Genomic DNA, 18,177 nt, shown 5'->3' with positions numbered 1-18,177 from the left:
CGTAACTGTAAGTAAACAACATCCTGAGAGGAGGCTCGGTGACTGATTCCATGTGGCTGTCCCGTCCCTCACCGGGGCCACCGGCACGATGCTAAAGCATGATTCAAAGCCCGCAGGGACACAAATTTCATCCTGTTTATCTTGGCTCTTCCTTCCTGCCTCCAGAGGTCTTTCTGACCCTGATGTGCATTCAAGGATTCGTTAAGCCCTTGAGGCCCGTGCTGCCCGTGTGTATAACAAGCATGCACTCCCTTCTCTATCCAAGTTACTAAAATTTAAAAGAAAAAACAAAAAACTGCAGGTCAGCAAAGGGAAAACGAGTGCAGGGTGATGAAAACGCGTACGAGCAGGTGTTCCTGGACAAGGGACAGCCAGGGAGCCTGCACCCGACAGGCAGGACCAGCCGCAACTTGGCCCGGGGTCCTGGACGTGACGCCTCCACAGGCAGAGAGCCCGTGGACACGACAGGGCAGGCAGTGCTAACGCACGTCCATCCTTCCGAATGCCAGGGTGGCTGGGCGCCCCGTTTGCCCACGAGAGCCCAGGGCACCCCTGAGCCACACTGTTGGTGATAACCGAGTGGGCTGCCAGAGCCCCACAAGCCCCGGCTAGGCGGGTTCGATCCTCCTCACCCGGCACGAGCTGGCCGCGGCCCACCACGGAGTAGATGAGCGCACGCTCGCGGGGTCGGCGCCGGATGCTTGAGGCCAGTGGGGCTCCGGCCACCCTCGGTAAAGGACCAGTCCGCGGGGCTTCCTTTCCTTCCCCCTCTGCCGCCGACTGTGATTGTAAAACACAGTAAAGAACGTTCTGACAGGTCTGGGTACCGGGCAGGCACCTTTCACCTGCTGCTGACCAGCAACAAAGGGGCCTGCATGCCAGCACCCAGCGCAGGGGCACCCTGAGCTCCCCTTCTTCGGGTGACACGCACGGGGACCGGCGAACACGGGGGCCGCTTCTCGGGCACGAAACGGAAGCGAGGGTCCACCTCTGCTCCGTGGCCGTCCCAGAGACATGCCAAGAGGCAGACACGGAAGGCAGACCTGAGCTCGGGCTGTTGGCAAGGGGGTCCTGCAGGAGAGCAAAGGGGTTCCTGAGGACCCACGGCCAATTCTGGAGCTGGAGGTTCTGCAAACAGCCCTCAGGCAGGAAAGTTCCCAAGAGTATCTGCGGCACCAGTTACAACCTCCCTGGCCCCAGGGGTCGACATCGAGGACACTGTGAATGTTTGCAGGGACGCCTCTGACCGCCTTGCACTGCCCTCCGCGCCTCATGTATCGTGGACCCACCTGTCACCTTTGCTGGCCATGCAGTGACCACCATCCCAGGAGCCCCAGGGAAGGCCCCCAGGGAAGGCCCCTGCAGGACCGCTCACCGCGCAGGCCCTCAGGGACCCACGACCCTTGCTGGCAACTCCTGTGTGTCTGAGAGAAAGACTGAACCCTCCAAGCAGAGCGGGGACCCTGTGAGCGGCACCTCCCAGGCCGTCTGCCCTCCCGGAGGTCACAGGCAGCCACTCCCCAGCAGCCCAGCAGGAAGACCGTGGGCTTCACACCTGCTCCGTCCCTGTGGAAGCTTCTGGGTCCTGTCACAGCGGCTACGCACCAGAGTTTGCAACTCAACTGTGACTTCAGGAAATACTACTCTCGACCGTGTAAAAGTGTAAAATGCAAAGCTCACAGGCCAGGTGAAAGCAGGCAAGGGCTTGTTCCGGCCCTTGGCCCGGGGTCTGGCCCTGGGTGCAGGGAGGGAGGCCCCACTCGGGCCTGCACCGTGTCCTTCCCGCCACGTCCCACTGACTTATTCCCAGGCTTTATGTTTCAGGAGGTGTCCTTTTTCAGGCCACACGCAAAGGCAACCGATTCGCGCAAAGCCTTCTCTCTGCCCTACAAATGAACAAAATAAATCTAGTTCATGTGTTTGTTTTCTCCGGGGAAAAAAATCCCAAACCTCTTCCATGGGTATTTAAAAAATGAAATCAGTACTTTTCCTACTTTCCAGACCCAAAAAGAAAAAAAAAAAGCCAGAGTTGTGTACCGCAGGCTTTTCCCAAGGCCATTTTCTCTGTCCAGAAAGCCCAGCACATGGGGGTTAAACCGAGGACAGCATGTAATTAGAGGGAAAGAGGCCCCACTCCCATCTTCTAAGCAAACAAGGAGGCACAGAAACCCGCATGGGCGAGCATGAAATCCATTCTCTCCAACTAAGTGTGTCAGGGAAAACAGAGCAGGCGGACATGGTTCTAATTAGAAACAGCCAAGAAAACAGCAAATAAATGGGGCACGATCCCAGCAGGATCATGCCAACACAGTCCCGGGCCGCGGAAGGCGGGAGCTCCCCCTTTTCCTGAGAACATGTATGTGCGGTCTTCCTGTTTTGAAAACAGGACGCGGGTGCGGAGAAGTGAGTGTCTCCTCTCAGGGGAAAAGTGCCTCAGAGCGCGACATCACAGGGCTCGATGATGCGTCCACCAGCTCTGGGGCTGGGCCTGGCTCCCACTCCGGCCTGGGGAAGCCAAGCAGGCTGCGGTGAAAACAGCGGGAAATGGACCACGCACCCAGGGTGCCAGGGCGCTGGGACCCTGTGGGGACAGACGCCTGGACGCCGGCCTCTGACCTGGGTGCCCCCACAGTGGGTGGGACGGGCCCCGCAAAGGGCCTGCCTCCCTGTGCTCCGCCTCCACCCTGCATCCTGGGACTCCTCCATGACAAACAAAAATAACGTGTGCACGTGTGTGTGTGCGCACGCACGTCCTCTCCAGGCCACTGCTCTGAGTAGGTGTGTCATTTTCTAGTTTGGCAGCAGGGAGGCTGACTGTTGCCCAGAGGAAACACCAGAGGCCTGAGTTCAAATCCCTCCTCTGCATTTCACGGGCTGTGCGCTCCTGAACAAATGTCTTGACCTCTCTGATCCTCGGTCTCCTCTGCAGAATAAAGCAATGATGTCACCTGCCCCTCCCGTGAGGACAACAGGAAATGAGGTGAGCAGAACAGGAAGCCGACTGGTAGGAGAGATCAGAGGGGGGCCTGGGTCACCCGCCGGAATGAGGGGTGGGCCTGCTGCGCGCTGTGAGGGGCCACCCTTGAAAGAGACAGACCACCTCCAGTCCACCCCGCATGGTGCTGCCCTAGGTTACAGAGAGCTGACTGGCCTACAGGGGCCTGGCCCCCGCACGCGGCCCACAGGGCCGAGACCCCTTCCTTCCTGGGGCGCCATCTGGGAAGGGTCAGAGTAGTGCTCACCGTTTCCCGACTTTAACTTGGCTAAGACGCCTGCTTCGAGGGAAAGACTGACGTGATTTTAATACAGATGCTAAAGCCAGTCCAAGCCCCAGAAAGCGTGTCCACGTGGGTGACCCCACAGTTGGAGCGAGTGCGGGACAGAAGAGGGTACACGCCGGGAATCCCCGTCCTCCATCAAGGACAACTAATCCCCGGCGGGCCGTGGAAAGTCGGCCGGGAGCGGATTCCACAGCGTCGGCCGCTGGTCAAGGCCTCTTTGTTCTCTGCCGGGAGCCTGTGGACCAGCGCGGATGCTTTCAGCCCAGGGCCGTCGCATCCAACGGGGCTCAGCAGCTTTTCCCGACTGGTGACCGTGTTAGCGGAACAATGGAGCCCGCACACACACGCACACACACGCACACACACGCACGTGCTCACACACACACACACAACTTCAGCACGACGCCCCCGGCGCTGAAGTTCCCACTGGGAAGAAAGACCGCACAGACGCTTCATCCACCTGGTGCGAGAGCAGCTCAGAACCAGACCAACAAACTGCGGGTGCGGGGAGTTCTCGTTTACAGCAGAGTCCTACGCAGAAGGCGCCACAGAACCGGAAATCAGGTCAGGTGGTGACCAGCAGTGAGGGCAGAGTGTCTGCTGGGGGGCAATCTCGGGGACTGAGTCCGGCCGACGTCTCGGGAAACCAGAGATCCATCAATCCAAACATCACAAGAGAAGAGCAACCACGAGCCACGTGCGACCGGGCGTGACCCGCCACCGACAAGCCCACTTGCCAGAGAAGTAAGGACGGATTCTCACGCCCCAGCGACCAGCTGCAGACGACACGGTTAGACTCACGTCGCGCACAGAAGACGTCGCCAACATCTAGAGCCCGGAAACCCGGCAGGACACACATCTGTTAGCTTTGTAAGAAATGAAGTACGAGACGCACAGAAGAGCAGATTGATTAGTTATTTTTGAAGGTGTTTTTATCTTTTAGACATACATACTAGGGGCGCCTGGGTGGCTCAGTCGGTGAAGCGTCTGCCTTCAGCTCAGGTCATGATCTCAGGGTCCTGGGATCGAGCCCCGCATCGGGCTCCCTGCTCAGTGGGGGGTCTGCTTCTCCCTCTCCTCCCCGCTCGCGCTCTCTCTCTCTCAAATAAATACACAAAATCTTAAAAAAAAAATACATACTAAAGTATATGTGGATAAAACAAAAAATAAAACTAAAAAAATGAAAAAATATTTCGTTAAAAGTAATATAGTTCTCTTTCATTAAAAAAAAAAACACTAGAATACCAGCTCAATGTGCAGCAAGATCAGTACGGTTTGTTTGTTCACGTTCTCATCCACTAACTTCTTGTAGATGCTCAGGATGAAAATCAGAGGACGTCCTGCAGAAGAAACTCCCTCTCCCACTGCAGAGCCTCTGGTCTCCAGGCTGCACGCACTTGGGGTCCCGCCACTCCCACCCCCTCAGCATGCAGAAGCCGGCCACGTCCCCAGACGTACCCCATGCTCCCCAAGGTCTCGGACTTTGCTCAGAGCTCCCGCAGCTGGTGGGAGGCTCTCCCACACTCGACACATCAAAATCGACCCATCATTGAAAGTCTGGATCAACTAATAACCACACCCCCGTCCCTAAGCACCTGTCAAACTGCCCAGAAGAGAAGGAATTCCTGTGTCCCGAACCCTTCGCACAGCGTGTCCCGTCTGACTGAGTGCGGTCACCGGACACACCCACCCCGCTATCAGCCCACCTGCGGACCCCCTGCGACACTGGGGGTCAGGGCCAGGGCCTGGCCAACAACCAATGGCCACCCAAGGAGTATGTGCTGAATTAAACAGCGCTGTGGTGAACAACTTTTCTCGACCCTAACACAGTTCACGTTCTTTTCCTTCAAATAAAACCAAACTTGGTAAAAACCTTCAGGTACATGGGTCAGTTCCGTCTCTGCTCTGTTGTTCTTGTTTGTGTCGGGAAAGCAGCCGTCCAGGGCGGCAATGCTCGGACGCAGCCGGGACACAGCCGGGCTCCGGAGGGCACGGCAGACCCTCCCACGGCTCCATCGCCAGAGCAGCTGTCCTGGCCGGGAGACTCCGGACACTCTTCAAATACAACTGACTGAGAAGATAAGCAGGACCCTCCTCGATCTGGGAAACCAAGCACTGCAGACCGACGAGGCGGGATCTCGGGCTGCTGACTTTTGCCCAGGTAGGAAGTCTAAACCCAGGGACTGTCTCCACTGCAGGCACACAGAGCAAGCAGGACACGCTTTCTGCTCGCTCCGAGTGGGTCGGAGGGAACACCAGATCGCCCGAGCGTGCGAGAGGACATGTTTCATGTAACTCGGAGTGAGAGCAGCATATCGTGGGCACATGGAAACCCTCGCCACGAACACCTAAAATCAGACAGAACTGCTCCACAGGAGGAAAGACGGGAGAAAAGACCGCGATCAGCTGAATGTAAGTCGGGTCTCGGGAGCTGCCCCTCCTTTGAGCGACAGAAACCAGCCCATGTCTCTCAGAGCCAAGCGGTGGGGGGCAAAGGGGCAGGGACGGGGGCGGTGTTGACGGTGATGATCTCTCCGGGGCGTGGGCACACCAGAACCCGTGAAGCGAGGCACCGCCGACGGGAGCAGAGCCCTCGGGCCCGGCACGCCTCAGGACACAAAGCCCAGCTGTGACACAGCAGCTGGGCCCCCCGCACGTGCTCCAGCATCCGGTGCCACGCAGAGCGGCCCTGGGCTCGAAAGGAGCTTCTGAAAGAGCGGATCTGGTTCCTGGAACCCGTGGTCCAGTCCACCGACGGGCAGTACTGGTCTGTGCTCCACGAACCGCTCCCCACACGCATCCACGGCACTAACACACCACGTTAACCCGCTATTCCAATCACCCACGTCATCCACCAATCCACTGTTACTGACCTGCTCTTCTAGGATAATCTGTTCCACCAATCTCCCACGTTAATGTACTCTCCTCATCCACTCCGCTGCTCTATACTAACCTACCCCACAACCAACAACCACTCACATACTAAAAATCCCACTAACCTCCTATACTGACCTTCCCCCTGACCTCACCGGGCGGCCCTAGGCCTGCTCCCTCTGAGTCACTGTCCCTTTGTCCGTAATTCCGACAAGCCTGCGGGAAGTGAGAGGCGGAACTGGGGAGGGGAGGGGAGCAGGCAGGCCACCAGATGGCACCTAACCAGGGTGGACGCCTGCCAACGCTGGAAAGGTGCCCACCAGAGTGGAAAGGGCAAAGGGGACTCTGGAGGAGGTGGGGACAACAGGGTGCCAAGGGGCTTCCGGGCAGGAAGGGCCCAGCATTCTGGACCCCACGGCCCCCATGTGGCAAGAACCCCACAGAAGGGGTCCATTCGGGCAGGTTCTGCGCCCAGTCAGGGTTCCCTCATCAGACCACACACTCAGACGAGTCCCTGGCATGCGTTCTCACCCACACCCTTGACAGCCGGGGCCGGCCAGACGAGACCACGCTCCCACCCCGATGCACACGCTCAAGCACGTGTACCCCCGTGGAGCACTGTGCACGGTGTCCTGGGTGCAGGCAGCCCGCCCAGGACCCTGGCTGTACCCTGACCGGCCAGCCGGAGGGGCCTGCCCCGACCCCAACGACGATGGCTAGTTCCATCCCTGGAAACCGGGGCTACTGGCAGGTGCTCAGTGGGTCGTGGCAATGACCACAGCACAGAAAATGACCACCTCGAGGGTGAGCAGGGGAGAGCCAAACGGGGACCAGCGCGTGACGCCGAGACATCCTCGGTCACCACTGATCTCAGCACACAGGCGAGCAAGGGCGGAGAGATGGAACCGACCGTGCGGGTGTAGGGACGAGCGGCGCGGATGATCCTCGTGGAGAATAAGCAAACCGATGGTACAGAAGCACAGACTAGGAGGAGAAGGCAAAGCTTCTACGCCCAAGTGCATGGGCAGCAAAATTACAAGTGTTTCTCTGTTTTGTCCTTAATGTGCTTTAAAAGTCTTCTTAAATGGTCTTGCTTACATGATAATACAAAACTAAGAAACAGGAGTTTTAAAAAATGTTTAAAACAAAGTAATCAAGTTTTTCCTACCATTCTGGGCTCGAGTAATAAAACCCTTTTCAGGACGTGCGATCCTGCGCAGAAGAGGCTTCTGCGGACACGGGCTCTTCTCTGGTGCATGGGGCGCGGGCGCAGGGCCATGCGCGGGGCGCGGGCAGCTCCGGCCACCTCTCTCTTCGTCCTCAGGGCCCTGTGCCTACAACACGGCTTTTAGGGCCGCTCTGAACCCTCTCTATAGCCACAGCCTGCCGGTGTCGGCACCCACGGCTAGCTGTTTATTCCCTTAATATTTTCTAGTTCCAGGTCCCCAGAGAGCCGTCTGTTCTTGGTCAAGGCTAGGCCTGACCATCAGCAACTGGCCAGCACATGGACGGACTGTCCTTGGTCAGATGCCCGCCAGATCCACCCAGCTGTGGCCGGGACAACCAGGGTCACGGGACGCTCAACAAAGACACTGCATGGGTCCGGCTTGTCCGGAGAAACAGACCCAACAGGGCGTGTGTGTGTGTGTGCATGTGTGTGCACATACATTTATAGGAAAGGGGTATTTATTTTAAGGAGACATCAATTATGTAAGGTTGGCAAGTCCAGAATCTGCAGGATGGGCCTGCAGCCTGGAAACCCGGGAAAGAGGTGCTGTCTGAGTCCCAAGGCCTTCTTGGATTCTGCCAGCAGAATTCTTTTCTGCTCAGGGCACCCAGACTTTTCTCCTAAGCCCTTCAACTGCTTGGATGAGGTCCACCCACACCGTGGAGGATAATCTGCTTTCCTCAAAAGCTACTGACTTAGTAAAGTCTAGAATAATGTTCCACCAAATATATGGGTACTGTGGCCCAGCCAAGCTGACCCACAAAATTAGCCATCAGAGACACCCAGGCATTGATGTAACCTACTTACTGCAACAGATATTATAATTTAAACAGCTGAACGGGTTAATTGCGATCGTTCCTGCACAGAGGGAGAGACAGAGCTTGCTCTCTGAGTTCAGCAAAATAAATGGATAAATCATGTTATCCCACTGGGCACTCACCCAATCTTCGCAGACTGGTAAGCAGAGAGTCACATTCTGTCAGCACAAACCAAGCCCAAGAAGTAACCGATTTCAGGCTGTACCAAAGCAGATCCATTTTTGCTTGCTGCTTTTCTAAGTCTCACATCAGGCTGTGTTTTAATAACCTGCACTAAAGAAACGGATTGTAAAATGGAATCAATAAATATGGATAGCAAATAGTTACTGTCCACCCAAGAGGCTCTGAGAACATCTCACCAAAGGGGCTTCCTACACACAGAAGGAAGTTTTAGGGAAACAGGAAATACAACTCAAGTAATTATTGGACGAGAAAACATTCTAGAGTGCTAAATAAGGTAGTTTCATCAATCAAAATATATCCCAGGACAAAGGAAGCATGGGATCATCAGCTACGAAAGGCACTCACAACAGATGGGCTTGGGGTGAATTTCAGGAAAGGCTTCTGAGGTTAGGGGACACAAACAGGCTTCTTGCAAAGAGAAGGGAAATAAACCGTAACCAAGGAAGCCCCTCCTGGAAGTCGGCTCCGGGGACTTGTTCCTTCTAATCAAGGTTATTCCACGTGATCAGCCTGCCCTGCTGGACCTGCAGCTCAGCGGTGGGGCAGTCTTCTTCCTCTGTCCTGATTTTCAGAGTCCTTGTGGCCTGGGAGTCCCTCCCTAGTGAGAACATGTGAAGCCCTAACGCAGCGCCCACTGTGTACTGAGCTGGGTCCTTTCCAGCCTCCAGATGCTGCGTAGGAGCCTTGAAGAAGCTGACAAACAACCACTCACATAATTTTCTGCTGGATGTCATTCTCTCAGGAACCAGTCAAGAAGCCTGTTGTAACACACAGAGCACCAAGAAAGCTCAGAGGAATTAGAAGGCTTCTCCATGGCTGAAGAAAAGGATGAGGAACTGGGATTTTAATTTTTTGTTTTTATTTTTATTTATTCATTTATTTATTAGAAAGGGAGAGAGAGGGAGAGAGAAGCTCAAGCAGACTCCACCCTGAGTGCAGCCCCCAACCGGGGCTCGATCCCATGACCCTGAGATAATGATGTGAACCGAAACTAGGAATCGGATGCTTCACCGACTTCACCACCCAGGCACCCCAAGGAAGAGGAGTTTCAAAGCTGATGCTTTCTGAGCTTAGGAGAAAAGAGGCTTGGATCTACAGAAAGTTATTTCCACAACCATTTCCTTTCCTGTGTCCCTCTAGCTAGGCTTCCAATCCCACTCCTGACCCAGGACAGGGAAGGAAGGAGCAGGGACTGGGCTGTGTCAGGACAGAGGCACATGACCATCAACACGGTGGGCACTGCTGGGTGTGCCTGGTAGCCTGCCCCCCATACAGGGAGCCCCCCCACAGCAGCACATGCATGTCTCAGCACCAGTGCTTGACACTAGTGGGGATGCCATAAGGAGGGAGGGAGGGATGAACAGGAGGGCAGAGGGATGGAGGGGTAGGTGAGCGTGTGGATGGACTGATAGATGGATGAGTCTGGATGGGTGGATGGAAGGATGGAGAGATGGATGGGTGGATGGGTGGATGGGTGGATGGATGGACAAGTGAGCAGACTGATGGATGGGTGGATGGACAAGTAAGCAGATGGATGGATGGGTGGATGGATGGATGGGTGGGTGGGTGGATGGATGGGTGGGTGGATGGATGGGTGGGTGGGTGGATGGATGGATGGATGGATGGACAAGTGAGCAGACTGATGGATGGGTGGATGGACAAGTAAGCAGATGGATGGATGGGTGGATGGATGGATGGGTGGGTGGATGGATGGATGGGTGGGTGGATGGATGGATGGATGGATGGACAAGTGAGCAGACTGATGGATGGGTGGATGGACAAGTAAGCAGATGGGTGGATGGACAAGTAAGCAGATGGATGGATGGGTGGATGGATGGATGGGTGGGTGGGTGGGTGGATGGATGGATGGATGGATGGATGGACAAGTGAGCAGACTGATGGATGGGTGGATGGACAAGTAAGCAGATGGATGGATGGGTGGATGGATGGATGGGTGGGTGGATGGATGGATGGACGGATGGATGGACAAGTGAGCAGACTGATGGATGGGTGGATGGACAAGTAAGCAGATGGATGGATGGGTGGATGGACAAGTAAGCAGATGCGTGGATGGACAAGTAAGCAGATGGATGGATGGATGGGTGGATGGATGGATGGGTGGGTGGGTGGATGGATGGGTGGGTGGGTGGATGGATGGATGGATGGATGGACAAGTGAGCAGACTGATGGATGGGTGGATGGACAAGTAAGCAGATGGATGGATGGGTGGATGGATGGATGGATGGGTGGGTGGATGGATGGACAGGTAGGCAGACGGATGGATGGATGGGTGGATGGATGGGTGGACGGATGGGTGGATGGATGACTGGATGGATGGGGTGACAGACACTGACGTAAGAAAATTACATAACAAAAAATCCACAGGAAAACAAATGCTCAAGATTAATATTTAGCCACCTGTTGCCATGCCAACACAAACATCCCACATGTCTGAATAAATAACAATGACTAACTGTATCCACTTTGATTGCTATTTTTGAAAGTTAAAGTGCTGCTCAGCTGGTTGTAGAATCTCAGAAATACTGTTTCACTCCAGGAAGTGACGAGCCTAATCTAGCTTCTCCTTCCCTAGCGGAAGCTGTGAAGGAAATGAGGCATGAGCTGAACAAGGACTTCCCATGAGCGGCAGCCTTGTCCTCTGGTGACACACACTCTCACGTGTCGGCAAAGTCAGGCTTCTTTGCACAACACCCCTGAGGGAAGGACTCTTCCTGCTCAAGGGCCGTAAAAGTTTTATTCTCCCCACAAGGAGAAGATAATGACCTAAGAGCTCCGATCATTGCAAAAGCAACATGTACTGATGTCAACCTTCTATTTTCTTAGGGTAACTCTGAATTCTGTTGTTATTGTCCTTAGTCCTCAGCCAGGAATTAGCATTAGACTGTCTTGAGTGTGGCACATCACAGGGCTGGGCAGGACGGGCACGGGCGATCACCGAGGCCTTCCCGGATCCTTGCAGGTGCTGTCCACATGGGGTAAACTTCATGCTTTTTAAACGTTTGGGTTGGGTGTGTTAGAGAAAACTGCATTCTAACATGCACTGAAAATTATGCTTTGTGGTACTTCCTGTCTGAATCATAAGTATCTGCCTCAATCAAAGTACGTGCACAATGCAACAGAACAGTGGCAGGAGGAACGCGGGCCCATCACCAGCGTCCCACGTCCCTCCCTCCCGGGCCTAGCACAGGGGCGCTCCGTCCCCCGGACTCCGCTGGTGCAGCCCCACAGCTAAATTTAGCACACTCAAGTTGTGAAAAAACACGTTTCCACAGCAAACGCTGTTAGCAGATTCACATGCATGCCCTTCCTTATTCCTCGGAATGCCCCCACACATGGGGAAACCGAGGCTTCAGGGGGTGAATGAGCTCTCCCTGGAAGCATGGCGCCGGGATCTCAGCTGCGGGCTGGGCACACCCCTAGCCGCACATAGGCTTCCACAGGCTTGTCCTCAGCCCTCAGTTAGAGACTCATCCTTCCTCACTGCCACGCCCAAGGTCAGCCCCCAGCGTCTCACACCCTGGTCTCCATGCAATCGTCACCCTGCCCTCTGACCACGACACGGTGGAAACCGGCGGCAGCCTGGTTCATTTCGAGTGCCCCCCACGGTGGGTTCCTTAGGACATTTCTAGATAATAACTAACTAAACGTCATGACTTTGAAGTCACTCACGTGGTCCAGTTTTCCATGTTCTGCAGGGACCTGCCTTATTCCTAGCACCTCCCAGAAACCATGGCCCAGACTGAGAAGGTCTCCCAGGAATGAGTGGGGCTGCGGTGTCTACCCTGGGGGGCCACTCCCTCGTCCCTCGGATGTCGGCGTCTCTACCCAGAATACCAGAGAACACACTCAATCTTCATGATTTGGGGATTCCATATTAGGAATTTTCCCACTCCCTAACATCTATTTGTGACCCTAAAATCAATACTCATGGAGTTTGGCGGTCACTCAAGGGCAAGCGGGGAGCGGTGGAGAGCCTGACTTGCCCGACGCTCACGTTCCCCGCAGGGTGGGAACAAGGTGACCCTCTGCCTGGTTCTTCCTGCTCAGGCTGTACGCACGGTCCTTCTCACCGGCCACTGAGTGCTAAGTTGTCTGCATTTTTGTGCTTTCTTTTGGTAACTTTGCAGCTTAAAATTGTCCCCAAGCATGGTGCTGGCGTCTAGCGCCCCTGAGTTCGAGACGCCTTCATGTGTCTCCGGAGAAAACAGGGGCATGAGATGAGCTTTTCTCAGGCTCGAGCTCATGGTTAATCAAGCAGAAGTCTGCATTAAATAAGGTGTCCTTAAACAGAAACACTTACAAAATAAGGTCATCTACTGATCGGTTGATGAAAGTGTTCTGACAAGGGGCTCCCAGGAACCTAGCCCTGAATGTCCCCTGGACTAACAGGTCAGTGTTCACTAATCCAGCATCTGCAATGACTTTACAAACATAACCACCGCCAACTAGGATCAACCATAAGTATCACCTCTGGTAGCAGAAGGCCAGGTGTTGAGCTGCAGGATCTTGGAGCTCCTCCCAGGGCAGGTTCTCAGGGTGACAATGCGACTGTCAGTCCAGGAGAAAGCCAACCATGGGCAGAGACCAAACCAGAAACACCAGGCCACAAACAGAACCTGTCAGGATCCAAAATAAAACAGATCTGGTCCACAAAAGCCCAGTGATGGACACAAATCGGATGATCGGTTTGGTTTTCAGGACAAACTGAGAACAAAGTCTTCAGAGAGAAGACAAACTGTAATGACCAACGTGTCCTTACTAACAGACACAGGCATCACATTTCCACGGGCATCAGAGAGGTGCCCTGAACCATGCTTCCCACCAACCGCGGCAACACGCACCACGCTCTCTCTGTAGACTCACCTTGATCCGATTGGATTAGCTCTGTAGCAGGTAAGGGATGAATGCTCAGCTAACAGAGGGCGCCTGTCCTTGAGAAAACAGTGTCCAGGAAAATAACAGACCAGGAAAAACCCACAACGTGCTGACCAAAGTCCTTGGTGCAGACCAAGACTTTGCAGATTATAGAAATGTGCCCTAAAGTAACCAAAGTATATACACAATGACATTTGGGAGGTATTGCTTAAAGTAGCAGAGGATGCCTGGGTGACTCAGTTGGTTGAGCGTCTGCCTTTGGCTCAGGTCATGATCCCGGGGTCCTGGGATCGAGCCCAGCATCGGGCTCCCTGCTCAGCGGAGAGCCTGCTTCTCCCTCTCCCTCTGCCTGCCGCTCTGCCTACTTGTGCTCTCTTTCTGTCAAATAAATAAAATCTAAAAAAATAAAAATAAAAAAAATAAAGTAGCAGAAACATGGAAACAAAGAAATGACCCATAAAAATGTAGTTCAATAAAATTGGTGATTTTAAGCAAATAAATACTACATGGCCGTTAACAATGATGGTGCAGACCTTTAATTATTACATAGACACAAGGCCACAATGTGTCACAGGAGTTAAAACATGCAACGTGCACTACAGAGGACATAAATTGAGTCCCAATTTTTGTAGATGATAGATAGAAGGATGGGTAGACAGATTGATGGATGGATAGATAATAGATAGATGGATAGATGGATGGATAGATGGATAAATGGATGGACAAATGGATTAATAGATGGATACATAAATAGATGATAGATGGGTAAGTAGATGGATGATATAGATAGGTACATAGATAGATGGGTAGATAGAGGAACAGATGGATAGATACAAACATGGATGGATGGATGAAAATAGATGACACAGATAGGTACATAGATGACAGACAGAAGACATGGATGGACTAATGCGGATAGACAGGGTAAATACGGAGACAGGGATGTGGAGACACATCCTAAAGACACACAGACATACTCATATTTCCGTGCACATCCACACACACGTGACTGGGTACGTGTGCATCTGACGGCAAGCCCAATCTGTTACCAGTTTCCTCTAGTAAGAATGCGAGTAATTTGTGCTGTGTTCCTCTGTATTTTCACATTTTTCTGTCAGGAACACGTACAACTTGCATAAAATACTTCTAAAATGCTGCAAGAACAGTAAGCTGGACGGTGCAGTCAGTGGGCAAGAAGGCGGGTCTCACGGCTCCCTCCGCTGTGTCTCCCGGCACGAACGTGGCTCACCTTCCTTCAAGCAGGAAGGGCCCGCTGCACACCCTGCATCTAGCCGACTCCGTGCCCAGGAGGGGTGGACGTGATGAATAACTGAGGGCACCTAAGAGCGAAGGCCGTGCGGCAAACGCCCAAACATCTTACAAGTTCAAACACAACGACAGAATCGCAGGAAGCAAGCAGGAGCGGGCCGGGGTCCTGCGGGCAGGGGCAGCGTTCGTCCCTGGCACGCGGGCTACGAGAGCAGCATGGTTTATATCCGGGTACAAACCTCAGAAACACAACAGAAGCTCACGACCCGACCTGAGGACTAAGGCTTCCTCTTGGTTTTTCTCCTCCTGCCCCTCAGCCCTTGGCGCATCATCTCTGCGCTTACCCAGGACTGACGCAAGCCCCGTCTGTCATCCTCTGGAGAAGCCTTTAGCTCAGCAACTGGCTTACAAGAGACGTGGCTCTGATGTCCGAGTCACTACCACTGGACTGCTCTGACCCACCAGAGATAATCGCACTAGGCAACTCTCTATGGGGGATAAGTAAGCTCTTTAACCCCAAGTAACAAAATTCGTCTGTTAGAAGAAGAGGGGCAAGTTGTTCACCTGCATCTACCCGCGGTGGTACTGGCTGCAGCCCAGAGCCAGAGTGAAGCGAGGCAGGGGCGGGGGTGAAGCCCCGGCAAGTCACGGGGCACAGAGAACTGTGGCCAGCAGCAGCCCGGCATCTAGCAGAGCTCGGTGAGAAACGGGGCGAGAGCTCAGAGCTGCTCGGTGCGAGTGAACGGCAGCGCCCGCGGCGAAGGGCACGGGACGAGGGGCTTGATGAGGAACACGGTCATCACGGGCGACCAAGTACAGCACAGCGTGGCAGAAACTCAGGAGACGCTTGAAGTGCACGGGCTAAACGGCATTCCCCAGGTCGGGACAAGGGGCAGCACCCACCATGCGAGGCCTTCCCTGGGTTCTCTCCCCCTCTCCCCCTGCTGGGACAGCATGGAGGACCAGGGTGTAAGGGCGCAGAGCGACAGGAAGGCCAGAGCCTGGGTCCCTGAGTCACGGTCACAGCAAACATCTTCTGAAAGAGATTGTAAATATTTTGGCTTGCCACACCTGCGCAACTGTGCCTTTGTAGTTGGAAGGCAGTCCTGGATAAAACGTCAATGAAGGGGCGTGCCGTTTTCTATCCCAGGAGGGGCAGCGATCCCAAGGCCAGGGTGTGCGGCCCCCCGGCTCAGAGCGGAACCCCCAGGGGCAGCCGCCCAGCCAGGAGCATCCACACTGCGGTCTGTGTGAGTGGAGTAAAAACTCACATTGTTTCAATCCCCCTACATGTGGTGAGTGTTCCTTACAGCAGCTGAGGTTAACCTCCCTGACTGACGGATGGATCGGCATTCCAAAGGCAGAAGGGAAACTGCAGGGTGGAACAGTTTCTAATTTTCTTTAAGTCTAGACTTGGGCATGGGAACCCAGTGGTTATTTCCTTCTAATTTTCACTTTTCAATACACATTGTTGCAGAAGAATTTAAAGGTTTGTTTTGTTTTTTTAACTAGAAACAAAAACGAGTGGGGACTCACTTTGGAACAAGATGGACTTAACAGGGGCTGGACGTGCTCTCCTGCCTGAAGCGACCAAAAAGCTCCCCAAATACACCAAACAGTGTTGTGAGGACAGCAGAGATCAGTCAACAAAGACAGGATCCAGGAGACCATACGAGCCCCCCAGGTCACTGCCTAGGAGCGGGGATGATGCGGTGCCTCTGGGGAGACCGAGGCACCGGATTTGCAGGACCGTGTGCCTGAGGTAAGAGCCGAGAGGTATCCTCGGAGCACGGAGTGCTCAGCTGGGCGCTGACATGACGCGCGAGCAGGCACACGACAAGGGCAAGTGGAGTCCAGAGTGGAAGAAAGGAAATAACAAAGGTCACAGCAGAAGCTAATAAAACAAAAAACAGAAGAGAAAAACCAATGAATCCAAAAGTTAGGTTTTTGCAAAGATCAGTAGAACTGAAAAAGCTCCTGGCGGACTGGTCAGGAAATAGAAGACGCCCCTTTCTCTCACCAGGAGCAAAAGAAGCGGCGTCCCTCGAGATTCCTCCTTTAGTAAGGGGATGACAAATCCAATAACTCAAGTGACGTGGACAAGCTCTGTGGGAGACACAGTCTACCAAAGCTCACTCAGGAGGAAAACTGCCTGAGCAGCCTAGACTCACTGAAGGATCCGTGTTGTAGTTGAAAACCTTCCTGCGAAGACAACCGCAAGCCCCAAGCCCGGGAGGCTTCCCCAGGAAGCTCTGCCAAACATTGAAGAACTAAAACCAGTTTTACTCACACTCCCCCCAAACATGGAAAAGGAAGGAATGTTCCTGAACTCATCCTAGGGGGCAAGACTGACCTTAATGTGCCCAAACCAGACAAAGACATTCCAGGAAGAGAACAAAGACCAGCATTCCCCCTGAAGGCAGACCCAGTAACCAGCGATGAGGCCAAAGGGGCAGGGAGGGGGCGGGGAGCTCTGGGGGGCAAGGGAGTTTCCTTATCCTGATTGTGGTGCGGGCTTCACAGGAATGGACCAGGTCAAAACCTACCACTTTGAATAGCTGCACCTTTTAAAATGTTAATTGTGCCTCAATAAGGCTTTTCTTCTTAAGTGAAAATTCACTGGGACAAAGGTCAAAAAAGGGACTAATCTCCCATTAAGCTTCCGCTTCAGACCTGACCACAGAAGAAAAGCAGGGATGATCCTGGTGAACCTGAGCTCCCAGGCTTCTGAGGCCAGAGCCTGTTCCCGCCAAAAGGTGGAGCACAGCTCCCCAAACCTCCTCCACCCACCCAGGGCCGCCGGGCTTCCAGTCTGAAGACGGCCTGATCCCCATCTTCAGGGGGCTTCGGATCCACTGGGTAACCAGATGTGGAACAAACCACTGAAAAAAAGGGGCCCAAGAAAATCCTACAGAGGGACAGAGTGCCTGGGACACACGGAGGGGGGCTGATCACTCTTTCTCCACTGGAGGTCTGCGGGTGAAGCTCTGTACCCCCCGAATGTCGAGAAATAGGAGAAGTAACAGTTTCCAAAGTAAAGAAAGGAATCAAGAGATGAGTGATGTATGCCAGCCAGGGTCTCAGGATTTATCCAGGAGGCTACTGGTGGACATGAGACATCTGGAGAGAAGCCCAGGGGCTGGGGAGGAGAAACTGCAACTTGTTTCTCAAGATTAACTTCAAGACAAAATAGAAACCATTGGAACGATCGATTTAGAAGACCTTAAGCTGATAATCGGCGAGATTACCGTCCACACCAGTAAAGCCCCCACTCATGCCGGGGACGGCTGCGAGCCCGCCCGCGGGGAGCCACCTGCTGGGGGGCGGCCGCACCGGGGAGCACTGGCACAAGCAGCCCCCTCCCGGGCTGTGCAAGCCTCAAATTCAGGGAAGTGCCTCTGCTTTTACATGGAATTCGCCACAAAATGTATTTTTAAGTAAGCTGCATTCCCTGGTATTCTCCTGCGCGCCCCAGACACATCTGGAAACTGTCACGATTAAGGGCTGCGTGCACCAGGGCTGGACGGCAGCCTCAGGACGCCTCACCCGGGTGGACACGGGGAGCACCGGACCAGCCCCCCCCTCTACAGCCCTGCGCTCTGAGGGCACAGCTGGGCCGCCCCATGGG

The 18,177-nt window shown here is 54.1% G+C and overlaps 1 protein-coding gene across 6 annotated transcripts in view; it reads right to left on the bottom strand.

The window, feature by feature from the left end:
- The window catches only part of PXDN (peroxidasin), a 75,031-nt gene that overhangs the window by 51,361 nt on the left and 5,493 nt on the right, over positions 1-18,177 (bottom strand). The window contains exons 1-3 of one of the 6 annotated variants that reach the window (XM_064571886.1): positions 13,269-13,601; positions 12,874-13,021; positions 8,324-8,474 (exon numbers count right to left, since the gene is read on the bottom strand). The exons of 4 other annotated variants lie outside the window; for them this stretch is intronic. The gene's annotated coding sequence lies outside the window, so the exon portion shown is untranslated. Of the gene's footprint in view, positions 1-7,323; positions 7,525-8,323; positions 8,475-12,873; positions 13,022-13,268; positions 13,602-18,177 lie in introns of those variants that run through there. One more of the 6 variants, XM_064571887.1, reaches the window with a different exon arrangement.

Source organism: Mirounga angustirostris, unplaced genomic scaffold (genome assembly GCF_029215605.1).
Source record: "Mirounga angustirostris isolate CCGP_5_RB_7025 unplaced genomic scaffold, mMirAng1.0.hap1 SCAF_10, whole genome shotgun sequence".
Classification (NCBI taxonomy): Eukaryota; Metazoa; Chordata; class Mammalia; order Carnivora; family Phocidae; genus Mirounga; species Mirounga angustirostris.
The sequence above is the reverse complement of the archived record's forward strand: the minus strand, read 5'-3'. Positions and strand labels throughout refer to the sequence as shown.